Genomic DNA, 13232 nt, shown 5'->3' with positions numbered 1-13232 from the left:
TATACACATATATATATATATATATACACATACCTATCTACATCATATATACACACACATAAATTATATATATGTGTGTATGTATGTGTGTGTGTGTGTGTGTGTGTATATATATATATATATATATATATATATATATATATATATATATATAATGTAGATAGGGGTGTGTGTGTGTGTATATATATATATATACACATACATACATATATATACACATACATATACTTGTGTGTATGTTTGTATATGTCTATATATGTGTGTATAGCTTTGGTCACTGAGTGCAAGGGAAAAATAATAAAATATAGTCTATAAGTTATTAAACAGTAAAACATTAACGTTTTAAGAAGTACAGGTACATTGAGCACTACTGGAGTGGTTGCGGGTAAACTACATTTTAAAGACTGTGTAACACAACAGGTAAGTAACTAACAGCAGCTAAAATATATATGGATCATCTCTCAGTAGTAGATCCCTTTTGAAAGGCGCTACACAACGGCTGTGGTATAGAAATTACATTTTCTATGTGAACATTCAAATTTGTGCCTCTGGTAATGTGCCTTACCGGCATTTAAAGAAAATTAGTTTTGTGTCCTCTGCAGTGTTAAGAGAGAAAGGCTTTGGTTTGGGATAAAAGGAAAAAAGGTGTAAAGAAAAGAAAGTTGCCTTTTTCTTTTATATTTCCCCTTATCATTCGGGTCATTTTTGCTAAATCGCTTGTAATTCGACCTCTCCAAATTAGAATCATTGCTGTTATTGAACTATCTGGAGTATAAACACATGTTTGGTCTCTTTGTAAAGGTAACATTCTCTAGTTTCACCCTTAGTAGTCAGAATCACTGTAGGTGTGACTGATCAAAAGTTATGCACATTAGAACTCACAAAAAAAAGAATTTTTTTGTTCTCGCCTAAGTTTTTTTATGAAAATAAAGGAAAATAAAGCTGCAGTAGGTAGGTGGGGACAGAAACACACTATGTACCAACAGAATAACTTGTTGACTACTCAAATTTCAAATTTGAAAAGAATACCTGTAAAATGACATTTTTACACCAGTTTTATGTGGGCATGCCCAGGGGCGTTTTAGAGGGACCATTATCCACATTTTGGAACATATGGAAAAAGTGTAATAACTTTTGAATGCTTCAACCCACAGATATCAATAAGGGCTCTACTGAAAGCTTACACCTAAAGGAATCTATATCTACACACAGTGTCACTCTATTAGTTATGGAAATTCATGTTCCATAATAAAAACAATAAAAAATACACATTTCTATGTAAAAATAGTCAATACAAGTTATGGGCCAAAAATATATTTATATTTTTTACTTTTTTTTTTTTATAAAATGCACACAAACTATATATATTTCTTTTACAAACTGTTACAACACAGCTCAGCGTTTTTCCATGTGCCACTTGATGGCAGCAATCACTAGCAAGCAGAAAGCACAAGGGCATGGCACGTCGCTCTCTGCCATTAGACGTCTCCTGTGCCGGTTGAATACTTTCGCAACGCGTACGTGCATCTATTATTTAATCGAGCGTTTATTTACGTTTAAACTTCTACTTTTATTCATATTTAAAATGCGAAAAACTTGGCGAAATCACAATAAACAACCACGCACCAACTCTGCAGACTGGCACAAATGCCACCTTCACGCAGCTCCGATCGTTTTGTTTACAAGTTAGTATGGCAAGTTACATATCAAAATGCTCGGCTGCTCATTGGCTGTAAGTTTTGAGTGTCAGTCACAGTGTCCAATCAAACTGGTAGATTCTACCAGAGTTCAGAGCTATACGTCATCCTCAAAGCTTTCTGTGACACTGGTTGGCTATACGAGGTGCCAGTCAACCCCAGACCCGTCGTAATTGGCCAACTTAGGTGTCTTTCAGAAGCTAACACTTCCGTGTTTCATGCGGTAGCATGGTTATCGCCGACAGAAACAAATTACGTCTAATATGAGCAATATAACTGAAAAAAAATTACGTAGGTGGTCTCAAGTTATGAAACGTTTTCTGGAGTTTTTGTCCCTTTGAGAATGTATCGTGTGTTTTGGACCTAAATCGTTTTACTGGATTAAATTCGCTGGAGCCTTACGGACACAATGGGATCAATACTGCTCGGAAATATTGATGTTTGACTTGCAGGGGGTCTTCAAAGGTAGGGACAGTCAACTCTTAAAAGTATGTACTTCTCTGTAAAAAAGGCTTTAGTGTCAGTGCTGTGGTTGTTGTGTGTCAAAATGGTTTATATCATCGGAAAGACGAGACTTTGAAGTTTCATTTGATGGGTAGGGTGTCGAGATGCATGGCAGATGGGCATGCACACATTACTGTAACGTTTTTAAAACGCTGTTATGTCCCGGGACCGGCATGTGTGCGCGTTAAGAGGATATAGTATAGAGAGATGTGTTCGCTGACGTTATGATCGCCTTTTGGGGACAGTCGCGGTGGGTCTTGTGTAGACTGGTGAGATGACCCCGCCATTAATCGGCTGTGATGGCACTGTCAGTCCTCCACTCCTGTGTGTGTCTTCATAATCCGAGGTGAGGACCTCATAATCGTATACGTGCAAACAAAAGTGTGCATCGCCTTAATCTTATTTTGCCGTGGTGTAGAAAAGGGGTCCCGTGTTTGCACTTGTCTGGGCTATAGCGCAGGGGGAGGATGAAAAAAATTAAAAGTGCTCACTTTGACTTAAGGCAGAAGCGCAGTCAGTGTCTCAAAGGCCGGCACAGCTATGCATGCGCGCTGGCTGCTCGACTTTTGCTGGGCAGGAGACCCCAGTTTTGCAGACACGTTCATGATATCAAAAGTCTCAGCCTTTTGGAGGTCATTCATATATTATATATATAGCAAAATACCAGCGCCTTGCAGCAGAGAAGTAGTGTGTTAAAGAAGTAATGAAAAAGAAAAGGAAACATTTTAATAATAACATAACATGATTGACATTGTCATGAGTGTTGCTGTCATATATATGCCTGCCTAAATAAGTCACCCTCGCTTTGCTCTTACTTTATTTACCGTTCATTTAATCATGGCTAATGGCGGAAAAATTATAAAATGGAAGGAGGATGGCTTTACCAAAACAATTATTGATGGCGAATCGATTATTCATAAAGCTTGAATTGGTGATCTGTTTTTCTGTGTTAACCTCATATTTTTTCATACTTCTTCTAAAACTAAGGTGGTGCGAGGGTAAAATGAATCGGGATGCGCTGATCAATGTAATCGGTGTACCAGGAAATCATGCATTGACAAAAGCTCCCCTTTGCTTGTAATGCAAAGTGTGATTAAATGCATTATTTTTAACGTTATGGAGCACATGCATCAAGCTTCTCAGCTGTGCTTGTGCTAAGAAAAGGAAAGATTTTAAAAATAACGTAACACGATTGTCAATGTAACCTTTTGTAAGTAGTGCCTGGAGGATTCAGTGTGGAGAATCTCTAGAGACAGCGTGTGTATTAACTTGTGGATTTTTCTGTGAGTATTTGGTGGCAGTCTGACGAAGTTGCTTCGGAAGATGGCGTTAGCTGCGGAGCTCAGCTCAGAGCGAAATGAGGTAAATGGGAGGGGTGATGATGACGTGACTCCCCACCCGCCTTTAACTGTCAATCCCCACAAACACAGTCTCGAATTTGCATAAGCACACCCCTTCACCTACAATTTTAACTTAGTTACAAAGTGATCAAAACTCTCGCTTATATCCCGTCCTCTCATTAAACTTGTATCCCGCATTACCTGTGGGCATGTGAAACGCCAGCGGTAGCCTGTCTATGAACTTAATTTGAAGTTTAGGTTTACACCTTGCTTTCTTTCCGAGGTAGCAGCACTTATGAATATGGTAGTATATGTCACTCGCTCGCTTCTTATTGTTTCGCTGCCTTCTCAATTATATAATGCATGTTTTCTTAAGCACTTTTTGGAGGTCTTCCTGGTTTTCTACGCACTGCGTTGACAGTCAGTTCATGTGATTACGCGTGAGGCGTGATGATGTCACACGAAACTTCGCCCCCCCACATCATTTCAGCTCAACTCCATTACAGTTAATGGAGAAAAATACCTTCCAGTTATGACCATTAGGCGTAGAATTTCGAAATGAAACCTGCCCAACTTTTGTAAGTAAGCTGTAAGGAATGAGCCTGCCAAATTTCAGCCTTCTACCTACACGGGAAGTTGGAGAATTAGTGAGTGAGTGAGTGAGTGAGTGATTGATTGATTGATTGATTGACTGATTTGCCTTTTATTAGTATAGATTAGAAGAGGATTGTTTTCTCTCACAATGTCACAATCGAAGTGCGTATGTCTGATCTGTCAATATATCATTGCTATTCCAAAGAAGGAAAATGTGGAAAGGCACTTTCGAACTGTTCATAAAAACTACGAAACTAACTTCCGAAAAGCGATCTGACAAAGAGAAAAGAGAGGGAACTAAAATCGCATTTAATCGGACAGCCGTCATTTTTCACTCAGCTGAATTCAAAAGCTCCTTGACTAAATTATTCGGCTTTACTTATTTATGCGAGTCAGCCTTTTCCCACATGAAGATTATTAGATCCAAATACTGTAGTGACCATAAATGTATTGAATTGTTATTGTGCCATAAAGGTTATTCAGTTATATGAGGTAGATCATTTTGACCTGGTTATTTTAAAAGTACCTCGCAAGCCGAAAAACTGTGGGCACCCCGATCTACTTAGTTTCGGTAATAAGAGCGTAGAGAGCATAACTTGTCCAGCGTGCGATCGTCCAAGCGAGAGAGTACTTCGTGCAGAGTACTCCAGCTGCTGAGAAAGCACGCTTTGCCTCCACTGAAATAGACAGCACAGTCATCAGATACAGATACACTTGTTCTAAACAACGCCCGCGCTTGCGGTTGCTGTGAAACACCGCCATTTTAGAAGTTACTGATGCATCCAGTTTCTTGTCATCATTCTGTGATGGCAAGTTCCTTGGCACAGATAATATGGATGCAACAGACTGACACATTGCAATTTCAAGTTGCTGTTCAAAGCTGTTGTCTGACAGAAGTCAATGAAGTCTTCAGTTTTCAACTATAACTCTGTTATTTCTTGATCGATTTTTACACTCTTACACGCTATATATGCGAACTTGGCCGTTCCCGGTTTCCCGGGAATTACAGCAGTTTCATTCCAGGGAATGCGGGAATGAAAAATGTCCGGGAATCCCCGGGAGCCCGGGATTGGATTCCCTATCTGTCGTGGTGAAAATGGAACTGAACTGTAAGGCAAAGCTCTCAATTTACCAGTCGATCTATGTTCCTACCCTCACCTATGGTCATAAGCTATGGGCAGTGACCGAAAGAACGAGATCACAAATGCAAGCGGCTGAAATGAGTTTCCTCTGCAGGGTGTCTGGGCTTTCCCTTAAAGACAGGGTGAGAAGCTCAGTCATCCAGGAGGGGCTCAGAGTAGAGCCGCTGCTCCTCCGCATCGAGAGGAGTCAGATGAGGTGGCTCGGGCATCTGATCAGGATGCCACCTGGACGCCTCCCTGGCGAGGTGTTCCCGGCACATCCAACCGGGAGGAGGTCCCGGGGAAGACCCAGGACACGCTGGAGGGACTTTGTCTCCCGGCTGGCCTGAGAATGCCTTGGGATTTTTCTATGAAGTGCTAGAAGAAGTGGCCGGGGAGAGGGAAGTCTGGCCCTCTCTGCTCAAGCTGCTGCCCCCTCAAACCGACCTCGGATAAGCGGAAGAAAATGGATGGATGGGTAAAATATATTATTATTATTATTATTGAAGAGAAGATGTTTTATCCTATTTATGTAGTTGCAACAGTATGCAGTACTTAGTCACCAGTGAAGGAGTTGTAGACTTTTGTGCTTTTTGTCCAGTTGAAGCTGGGTTTTGTGCAACTTTTAGGAATAATACAATCACTGCTGCTTCATGTATAACTTTGATATTTTCCCATTTTCTAATCAATAGTGTTCCTTAAGACTCAAAAGTGCCTTTGGCACATGAGTAAGAAACACTCAGAAGAGCAAATTCAACAAATGCAGTGTTTGACTCCATGCTGCTCACCAGCTTAACTGTTAGGTAGTCCCTACTTTGTTTGCTATTCCTGCCCATTTTCTGATCACCTCAAGACTCCAGCAACAAGCAGACCACCAGTCTATCAATAAACTGTGGACTGAAACCTTTGATTGACCTTGTCACATTAATGACTTTGCAACCCCTTCTGACAACCCTTGTTGTTGGTACCATCAGAGGAGAGTGTTCCCTTGTACTGAAAAGTTGCTTTTTATGATCTTCCATTCCCCTGTTATTTTTTTTAAACAAAGGTATACAAAGACATTGATTAAATTACCAAGGGGTGTGGTAGAGACTGGGACTTTAGAGACCTTCCATATCAACCTGGACTGCTATTTTGTAGAACCTAGGTGAATAGGATTGTCAGGCTTTTTTAGATGAATGGCATGTTTCTTATGAAAATTGTTCCAGTGTTCTAAAGGGGCCTTGTTATATCCTAGGTGGCTCACAGAAAAGCAGCGGGCAAATCATGGAGTAAACGCTGACATGACTTTTGTGACATACTTGTCTCACTGGACAATTTTGGCATCAATTTATGAAGATTTTATTCCATACAATTCACAATGTTGCCGACAATCTGATGGATTGCTTCATCACTCACAGAACCGACAGAATACAACTTTTTTGCCAGTTGTTGAACTGTGCGTATTCCAATGGGATAATATTCAGCAAATCACCCACATCTCTACTTGAAGAAGCTTATTGAACATACAGCTCTATAAGCAAAATACTTTCCCTCACTGAATACACTGCAGAACTAACAAAACAAAAACAAAACACGGTAATTTCCCACTAGCCCCATTTGACCATGTGGTTCCTGTGGTACCCTATTGAGATGTAGGTGCGTCTGAGGGGAGCTCTAACTTGGTGTCCCTGATTGATTGAGAAACACAGTGACTGAATGATTCTGGAAAAGACTCTAGAAGTATTTATGAGCCGTTGCTTAAAAGGCTTTTCTAACCAGAGAGAGAAAAAGGGACAGAGTTCAGCTAACTAGAGGCACAAGAGGTATAAAAGAATGTAGTTGATGAGTGCATTGTGGGTAGCCTGTGGGTTTAGGAAGATCCGTCAGAGCCTTATTCCTTTGTGTTTTGTGTTTGCTCTGTGTTTTTTAACCCGCTCTTTTATATATTACTAGCCTCACTACCTGTTGAAGACTGGTAACGCAATACATTTTAAAATATCTGTTATTATGTACTGTACCTTCAGTTCATTTCCTGGGTATCCACGCCCTTGTCTGAACCTCTCTTGACTGGCACGCCATCTCCATAGTGTATTCCTGTAAAGCCTTTCCCTCAGACTGTGTCGTATTTTCGAGGCGTATTGCTTGCCTTCTGTTTGCTTTTATTACTTCCTGTCTTTGAAGGTGACTACGGCTTTGCTACTCCTCATGCATCTCACTTCCTCTTTTGATCACGTCACATAAGCCGAACTGAACAATCAGATTGCTCGCAGGAACTGGACACACACATGTGTAGACCTCAGTGTTTTATTACCGTATGTGCTGTATTTTCATAATATTTTGAAGCATGTCTTTCTGTTCCAAGTGATGGGAACAGAAATTGGAGTGAAAAATGTTGCCAGCTTTTTTATTGTACATTGTTAACACTTACTATTTTTAACCCCAGAACTAATAGTACTTAAAACACAGCCTGCTTTCCCTGAGAATTTTGTGAAGTCCCCATATTTGTGTCTGACAGGCAGTGAGCGACATGGAGGAAATCAAAACAATTGTTTTAAAAGATTAATTAGATCATTCTTTTATGGGAAAGAATACATTTTTAATTTCTTTTCTTTTGGTTTAGGGTGGCACAGCTGCTTCAGGGGTCTATCCTCTTCTATGTAAATCCAGCAGTGGGTTGTTGGTCATATGGAGCTTGCATATTCTATTTGTGTGTCTTTTAGGGTTTTCCTCCCACATTCCTAAAGGTATGATGCTTAATCTAATAGTCAATTGCAGGTTGGCCCCTCTTTGTGTTTTACAGGGCCTGTACATGCCATTTTACTGTGGACTGGCACCCTGTTCAGAGTAGGTTCCTGCTTTACTCACTGTGCTGCTAGGATAAGCTCTGGTCCCTTGCACCCCTGGATTGGATTAAATGGGTTTAAGAAGGTTAATTTAAATTTCAAAAGCACCACATTTACACATCTGTAGGAGATAACATGGGTTTTGAGCAGGCAGATGTGTTGACATGATACTGTGATTTGTGACTTTGATAATGATACCAGCTCTCGCACCTCAGTAACAGTACCAAAAATGGTACCCATCTGCTTTATCAATCCCGGCCCAAACATGCTGGAGTTGTGCAGAGTCCCGAAATCTGTACATGCCATTGTTTTACACATTGGTCCTTCCACCACTTTGCATGTATAAGGTTGTGTACATTACACATGTTATAGGTGCTTCCTTGAATAGTCTAAGCTAATTTTAAATACTTCTTTATATGAAGTAATAATGAATTTGTGTTTTGATGGTGAAATTTTCTTTCCCATGCGCCTTAAGTAGTAGGGTGAGGTACTGTGTTAGCCATTATGGATACAATGAGAAGTGAAGCAAAATTATACTTTTAATTGGCTAACCAGACAGATTAGAATATGCAAGCATTCAAGGCACCTAAGGCCCCTTCTTCAGGCAAACATGTAGCAGTAAAAAGCATTGCATTTGTCACTCCAACAGATGACACTTAACAAGTATTAACACTGCTTAATGAATCCCATTCCAAATGGCATATAACAGCAACACATCTATTGTATGGTGCACTGCAAACATTACCGTCAAGGTCTGTGTTGATTACTTAGAATTCAACTCAACTTAGATGGGTAGCACAAATAGTACCAATATAATTAGACAGCTAGTGTAACTATAAATGGGTGGGCTGAGAGATCAGTGTGGGTTTCAAACATAACGATGTGATTATCATTGTGTTTCCATGATATTGTCCTAGGTGACCTTATTTTCCCCTCTATACTCCTTATTATGTAGACTTTACCAAAATGCCTCAAATCACGTTCACTTGCTATTCTGGTCATGTCATGTATTTCAGCACTTCCTCTTCCCTTGCTTTCTTTATCTATAACTTCAGGCAGTTACATAGAGTAAAAACAGGAAAGAGAAGGAGCTACACATTTAATTATGTATTTTAGATAATATGCCCAAATTGTAAACAAAATTAATGTGTAGAAGTGCATCCTGCAACAGTAGTCAGATCTCCATCTAATCTTCTTTCCTGGCTTTGCCTTTGCTACTCCATGGTCTTTAAATGGAGTCTCAGTATGGCTGCTCAGATTGAGTTGTCTTCCTAATGGAGAAATGGTAAGAGAGAGAGAAAGAGAGGTAGTCTTCTCTACATGGCACGATGGCAAGCAAGAGAGCGTGCTTTTGAAGGTCTCTCTCTTTATTGTCCCTTTGCAGCTTTTCACACACACCTGCTTGGACATTTCTCTAGACCATTCAAAAATGAAACAGCTCATACAAGCTCAACTACAGCATTTTCTACAGTTTCTAACAATAAAGAAAAGAAACAACTAAACCAGAACCCAGACCCATCAATGAAACTCTGGGGTTAGAAAACTGGTTTGTCCAACTCCCAAAGTCTTTAACATTACAAACAAAGGCTTACAGAATATTTATTTACTTATGTGGTAGATTTTACTAATTTTACACGCCACTACAGTTATGAACAACCTGATTTATCTTACTATTGCATGCTGCAAATTTGTTAACTGATTCTGTTAGGTACTTTAACTAAAATTAATGATACCCACATAAAAATTACTGCATTAAAGATATTTCCTAGCAAGTTATTGTTCAAATAAGGGTTGTCTACAAGTTGGCTACAAGCCATGATAATTGCTGTTGTGAGATTTAAGTTTACATCAGGAAACTTTAGCAAGTTAACATCTAATGAGCTAAATAAAATTCCCATTGAGAAAACTAGCCATTTTTAAATTTTCTAATTTTCTCCCTCCTTCCCTTTTTTCTGTGTCCCAAGTGTAAAGTTGCTTTTATAAAATCAAATGTCTTGAATTGAAGATCAGTCTGTTAGTTCAGAATTTGTTTAAATCAGTGTTTGTTATGTAGTCTTCCTCATAACAGTAATCGGATGCTTGTTATTGCTTCAGCCTGTGGACTTGTTCAGACAGGACTGGCGCCATTAATTGCAGCCATTATGTGAGACGGAATCACAGTCACTCCCTTGCTGTTCGTCTTACGTGCTGTCTCTGCATTTGTTACATTTCACTTGTTATGCTGATGGACACTGTGTTGTCCTCAAAATCCCAGTGAGAGGCACTAATGCAGAGTTTACAGATTTGTTTTCAGCAGTTAAGTATGTGGCTTTAGCAGGCACACAACTGCATTTTTGTCATTCTGCCCTGCCATTAGTGTATTAGATATCAAATCATTAGAGCGATTTGTGTTCTGCTTTAAAATGGCATTATGAATGTATGGCCATTGTGGAAGACTTAAAAATTCCTAAATTTTATTTTGGAAGAAAAACATACAGAGCGGCTCATTTCATTACCGTTGTAGACTAGTCACAGGTACTTGGCTTAAAAAACATCTCCATTTTGGTTTGCAGCAAGTGTAGCTAGTGCTGCCTTTCTGGGTTTACTGTGTCTCCTCTCCTTTGCCTGGGTTTTCTGTCATTTCCCAGACATTGGCAGGTGATTCTGAATTGTTCCTGGATAAGTGAATGAGAATTTATGCTCAGAAGGTGATGTTCATCTTGTCTAAGGGGGGTTCTTGCTGCCAAGATTGACACCAGCTTGTTATGTCCTGTACTAATAAGGTGCGTTGCAAAGTGGACAGATTGGTAGCAGAACATCCATTTCTTTCGGTGGATGAATATGAAGACTCCGTTCCTTTTCCGGAACTATGCACAGTCAATCCTCAACTTTCACTGGGATAATTTTACTAGACAACAGTACAAAAGTCAAAGAATGTGACTTTTATTCCATTAAACCTATGGGGAAATAGGTAGTTACATTCCTACTACCACCAACTGCTCAAAATACTCTTTTCTGCATAAAATGCTTTATAAAAAAAACTTTATTTCTTAACAATGTGCCCTTTTCATAACACGGTAACCATAAAATACAATTAGTAAAATGCAAAACATTTTTTTTCTTGTTTGTCATCCCCCTGAATTATGTGATCTTTTGTATTACATCTCAAATTAAAAAAAAAAACTTTTGTTACTGCTGTCAGAAGACACTAAGACTGGCGATGTCACCTCTGACAGTTATGTCCTGTGCTTTATATGCCATTTGAGATCTTTAAGGGTCTGAAGAATATGGAAGCATAGCAGAGGCAAGTTGATGTTTAACCTTCAGACTGCGATCGATGATGGGATCAGAAGCCTTGATGTATCTAGCCTGCTGGTCGCTGCCAACATTCCAGTACATAGTTTTTCTAACACCATTATATTTTCTCACTGGCTTTGCACGCTTATGCTTAGAACTTAAAGGATACGCACTGCACTTTGGGAGCATAATTACAACACAGAACTTGATTTTTAAGTAAAACAATGAAAATATGCAGCAAATATATGGGGAGTTCTTTACTCTGCAACAGTAGAGTGAATATAAGACCTGTGAAGTGCCTAACAGGATACCTCCCACTCCCCAAACATGCACATAGCACGCCTCTCCTTTTTTTTACTGTACTTCACATAGTACCGAATCCCGCGATTGTGCATGATTGACAGTGTGAAAGTAAAGATGAGGTTACTAAAAAAAATTGCATGAATGCTTGAAGTCATGACAGTTAAATATGTGAAAACTGTGAATATTAAGGATCGACTATATTATGCCTTATTCCCAGGTGATCCATCTCGCTATCATTTCTAATTTCATTATTCTTCTAGTGGTTGTGTGTTATGGGCGATTGAGCACATTGATGCAAGATTGCTCAAGCCAAGTACTTTTATCACTGGACTTAAAATTTTGCGGGGCAAAAATGAAAGCCTTTTGTTTCTAATGATGTCTTAAAAAAAGTACCTTAGGGACTTTTTCATTAATACGCTATATTAATTGATGTTGTGTGAGTGAGTGTGGATGTAAAACCAGTACTGGCATACACACTGGCCCCGCTGAAAACCTGAAATGGGTAAGTGAGTTAGAAAATGAACAACTGGAAGATTGGAATGAAAACCTGCACTGCTGTTGGCCCTTACAGTTGCCCTATCCTGCTCAAAACACTTGTCTGAAAGTAAGATTATATTTGTAAAAAAAAGCATGTGGTGCCCCCAAAAAGTATTCTGACCCCTTCACTTTTTTCAAATTTTTTTACGTGAAGCCTTGAGCTAAAATCATTTAAATTAACAAGCAAACTCCCAGAATTAAAAATGGTAAATGGGATTTTAGGACTTTTTACAAGTTTATTAAAAATAAAAAACTGAAATATATCATGGACACAAGTACTCAGACCCTTTGCTATGACACTGTGTATTTTGCTCAGGTGTATCCTATTCTGCTGATCATCATTGAGATGTTTCTGCACTATATTTGGAGTCTACACCTGTCTATAGGAGGTCCTACAGTTGATCAAAAACCAAGTCATGAGTAATTGTCTGTAAAGCTTGTGGACAGACTTGTGACTTGTGTCCAGCTACAGATCTGGGGACCTCATGTATAAATGGTGCGTACGCTCAAAAATGTTGCATATGGCCATTTCCACGCTTGCATCGCAATGTCTAAAAACTAATCTAAGCATAAAGCCATGCACATTCTCACTCCAGGTCAAACCATAGCATACGCAAGTTTTTGGCTTGGTTTTGCAAACTGGCGGCACTTAGCGTCAAAGCTGTGCTACTGTTCCTGGGTGGCTTCCCTTTATTTTTTAGATTCACATCTCTGACGCGGCTTTATCAAATACATTGACATTAACCGCATATCATTTTTTAGTTTATGGCATCTGATTGGAATCAACCCGTAACCGCATAATGGTGCACGGAATGGCCAAACTATTCCAAATACTATAGCTGCTTTAGCATTGTTATTCTCAGTGCACCGCTCATAGTAATTTAACCCAACGTATCTGAGTGTGGAATCACAGCTTTACAACAGATGATCGGAAAGCTCTATGGTAGATTCTGTCAAGATAGGAGAGACTTCTCAGGGTACACCTTCTAGCACACACTGCCTCAGCCATATGCACAGCCTATTTGACCTTCTCCC

At 39.4% G+C, this 13232-nt stretch overlaps 1 protein-coding gene across 13 annotated transcripts in view; it reads left to right on the top strand.

Moving 5' to 3' along the window:
• LOC120519137 (gephyrin) overlaps positions 1-13232 on the top strand; it is a 378763-nt gene that overhangs the window by 39767 nt on the left and 325764 nt on the right. The gene's annotated exons all lie outside the window — the stretch shown is intronic.

This window comes from Polypterus senegalus, chromosome 18 (assembly GCF_016835505.1).
Source record: "Polypterus senegalus isolate Bchr_013 chromosome 18, ASM1683550v1, whole genome shotgun sequence".
In the NCBI taxonomy this organism is placed as follows: Eukaryota; Metazoa; Chordata; class Cladistia; order Polypteriformes; family Polypteridae; genus Polypterus; species Polypterus senegalus.
The sequence above is the reverse complement of the archived record's forward strand: the minus strand, read 5'-3'. Positions and strand labels throughout refer to the sequence as shown.